Genomic DNA, 4,092 nt, shown 5'->3' with positions numbered 1-4,092 from the left:
TACCACATTTTTCATCAATCTATTATCTCTTTGTTTTTGAGGTAAATATAGTAGATGATTTTATGTATCACAAATTAAGTGGGAGTGAATTTGTCTTTCTTGTTTTGGGTATGTATGTACGAAATTAAAGTTCGAATCATAAGAAAGCAACCAAATGGATTTTGAGATATATATATATATATATATATATATATATATATATATATATATATATATATATATATCAAAAGGATATATGCTCATCTATAGGAAATTCTGATGTTTTGGAGATCACTTTTATTAAGAATATGATTTTATTAGATGTTAAAATGGCTATTGATCCATATCAGGATACTTTTACATTTTAGCATGATGAGCCATTTCATAGAATAGACTTCGGTAACTTCTTCCATAATGGCAACATAATTTGTAGCATGGAATATGGTTGCCGAAATTTTTCATGAGGCTACACATTATTGGTATTGAAAGACCACTAAGATTGTGATAATAACCCAACAATGTTATATTCCAACAAAGTTCTATTAAGTCAAAGCATATTGACATCAAGTTTCCTTCTGTTAACACAATACTGCAAAATGGAAATATATATATATATATATATATATATATATATATATATATATATATATATATATATATACATACTAGTAGCGTACCCGTGCGATGCAATGGTGTGAGATTATTCCTTTGAGCAGATAGTTTAATTCAACGATATTTACTTTTCGTGTCAGATAATTCATCTTAGTCTTTTGATAGATCATTTTGCGGCATGTAGTTTCTTTCAACACCAATTTCCGTTAGTGTTAGATTAAGTATTAGTATTTGCTTTTTATAAGACGATTAGTGTTAATAGTTCATCTTGGGCTTGTATTGTCACATGATATTGCTCTTGGTAATGTAAAGTTTTCCATGCAGCAAATGAGAAATGGTCACCATAATTATCATACCATATTAATGGAATTGATCAAAAAAAATTTCCTTAATATCTATTTTATGCTAGTATTATTTTTTTAACACCTAGTTATTAATAAAACACGTTGAAAATATAATTGGTATTCACAAAAATTACAAAATTCAAATTTAATTTTCCAAAACCATACATATCTATTACATTAATCACTAACTAAACATTTAGTTTTGATCTACTATAAAAGTTATGGATTTGGATCCATGTAACTAATTTATGAAATTTTTCGTTCTATACATTAGCAATTGAATTAACAAACAAGTAATACGGATCACACAAAAAGTCAATCATAAGCCTAATAGCAATTACCATATGCTAGATCTCATAAACTATTTGCTCCGCTTAAATAGGCATTTTGACTTTTTTAAGAAAAAGAATGTCAATACTATTTGACAACGCATGGACAAAAAAATGAATTTATTTCTTGAGCAAACAATAATATATTCCTGCAACTAAACCATTGCACTGTAAAATATCAGAAAACAAAAAGTACATTGATATTTTTTGCTATAATTGTAACAATGCATAAGATGATAAACGCACTACTATTTTCTGCATCAACAGTGTTGAAGGGACAAATAGTGGCAATGACTTGATCTAAGTGATGCTTTTCTCTCATCTTGATATTCTTTTGCTTTTTAACCAGTAAAATCAAACTCAACAGTTACTACTTTCATTATACCCAAATCAAAATTTAACCTTAAACACTCCAACGACTTATCCTTCAAATGGTAATCGGGTAGTTTTGAAACTAGATTAGTAGTTAACCCATTTAGAGGAAAAAACAGAAGACGAAAAGTGAATTTTCATATAAATACAAGGATGAATATTTTTCAAGTATGCATAGTAAACACATAGCATCTATGAGAAGTAAAATAGTTGAAAATACATTGCTATTTCTTGCATTTAGCCCTAATAAGAAAACATAAAAACATAAAAGTGTATAGCCCACCTAATAGTCTTTTATTGTTAATAATTGTAACTTGAAGGCCATAAATCATTCCAACAATGTAATCCTTCCAGCATATCACCACAACATCAAATCGAGCCACTAAGTAAACAATAACAACATAAGTCTACCAGACAGTAAAAAATACCCCACCTGTATCCACATCTAAAAATCACCACACACAAAAGAAATAAAACTCACACCAACATCCTGCCCAAACCCATTAAAACACCAAAATAAGATACTGAATTTTCCTCCAAAACCAAACAATTAGGAAACTCGCACACAAAAAGAAGAATCCATGAAGTGAAGAATTCAAGTATTCAAAAGCCATAAACCTTGCATCTCCATAAGATCCATCACTCCAGGGATGTATACATTAGACCTCAAGCAGCCGCATTTCCAAAGTCCATAAGTCATCCTGTATAGGGCTTAAGATGATATTTTACATTTTTTTTTGACAAACTCAGCTCCTACAAGCAAACAATTTAAACTAAGATAGATATCAAGTCTATACAAGTGTTAAAACCACAAACTCGACTCCTTATATCATGATGTCATTGGATTCGTGGATGCTAAAAAAAATAGTAAATGAAACCCCTACCACCAAAACAGATGTTGAGCTACCAAGTGTCTTTTGTGCTTTGTTTCTTTATATTTTTATCTAACCATTAGACCTTCCTGGTGCCGTAAGGGTGCTCATTTGAAGATGGTACTTTTATCAAAAAATCCCTAAAAGCTAACATCATTAAACCTTATAGATGTTGTCCACAACTTTACTAATTTAAATTATTACCTTGCTGTGATTCGAAACAAACCATAGTACCAAAAAAGTATTGATAGATCGACCAGACCTGACTTGCTTCAAAAACTCAGACTTGACTTGATTAAACAACTCATTTGGAGCCAAAGTCAAGGCGTTTTTTCTATAAATGAATCAAAGAAACGACTAATAAATTTAAATTTAAAAGTCAAAAAACCCGTTTCCGTTCAAATTTCTCAAGTATGCACAGGAATTTATTAAACTTACCTTAAAATGGTTTTTTGCAGCCACCTTTTTACAATTTATCTGCAATCATACATTTTTTAATTTAAATTATTGCACATGTCAAGATATTGCTATTGATCTGTTGTGAAAAAGATTTTAATCAATTTTTAGAGTTGCATGAAAGTAACCTGACATAAATTATTCAAGTCAAAGCACCAGGTTACATTCTTTTCCAAATCAGTTGCTCCAACAACTGAGCAACAACTTGAATCTTTCCCACAAATTTAGTTCAAGCATAGCATATCACAGTCACCACAAGGAATAAATCAATTTTAAAATCAACACAATTAAAGGAAAAATTCTTATCAACAACTTTCAGTTTTATTCAATCCAACCACTTACCTTTTTCTTTATTTTACCAGGTTCATCCATTATGGTTGCAGAAGATATGATTGAGGTTCTATTCATTCAAATTTGTTACTCAACGACTCCATGAGCAAAGACTGTCTGATAGCAAGAATGGTTGTTCAAAGTTAGTATTTAGTAAGTTGGAGGAATGTAAAAACTACAGAGAACAATTACATATAAAAACCAATTCAAAATTAGAACGAAGGATAACAAAATTAAGAAGAGACCACCAAAATGAATGAACTCACCTAGATAAACAAATTCCAAATTCCAATGAAACATAAGAAACAATGGGCATAACCAATCAATAATAAAACCTTGATAAAAAAATGAAATAAATCCAGAAGCAAATTCTTACCGTCTTAGGAGCATACAAAAGATTTTTCAAAGGATCATTTTGTGACCCATATTCTATAATTGATCATCTCCCAAATCCGTCTCCCCCAGATATGTCTTCACCCAGCTTTGTCTGCAGAAACGCAAAAAGAAATCCAAAAATCAAAAGCAAACCCTGATGGTCAGGCTTTAGGTTTGGTCGCCAAGTTTCTTTTATTTCCTCTTTCTATGATTCTACACAAATGAAAAGAATCATTTTGTTATTTTTTTTTTATCTTTTTTCTCATGCAGAGTCTATGGATTAAGGAAGCTTGAAATGTGAAGCTGTTCGATTTGAATGTTTGAAACGTCAATCCTATGTCCGATTTGAATCTAACAAACGACAAAATCCCCTGTAGAAACATGAAAGACATTCAATGAACATGAACCAAATAAGTAAAACAT

At 30.3% G+C, this 4,092-nt stretch overlaps 1 long non-coding RNA gene across 4 annotated transcripts; it reads right to left on the bottom strand.

Annotated features, from left to right (window-relative positions):
- Positions 1-1,369: 1,369 nt before the first annotated feature.
- Positions 1,370-3,884, bottom strand: LOC145101722 (uncharacterized). 4 transcript variants are annotated; one of them, XR_013705784.1, is made up of 3 exons: positions 3,093-3,884; positions 2,521-2,985; positions 1,370-2,389 (listed from the first exon to the last, which is right to left on the bottom strand). It is a non-coding gene; the product is annotated as an uncharacterized LOC145101722 (long non-coding RNA). The 4 variants fall into 4 exon arrangements; XR_013705786.1 differs by having other exon boundaries at positions 2,713-2,985; XR_013705785.1 differs by having other exon boundaries at positions 1,370-2,842; positions 2,947-2,985.
- Between the last annotated feature and the right edge of the window lie 208 nt (positions 3,885-4,092).

The sequence above is a fragment of the Lactuca serriola genome, chromosome 1 (assembly GCF_051521515.1).
Source record: "Lactuca serriola cultivar US96UC23 chromosome 1, Lser_US96UC23_V15, whole genome shotgun sequence".
Taxonomy (NCBI): domain Eukaryota; kingdom Viridiplantae; phylum Streptophyta; class Magnoliopsida; order Asterales; family Asteraceae; genus Lactuca; species Lactuca serriola.
Note: the sequence above shows the minus strand (reverse complement) of the source record. Positions and strands in the feature narration are given on the sequence as shown.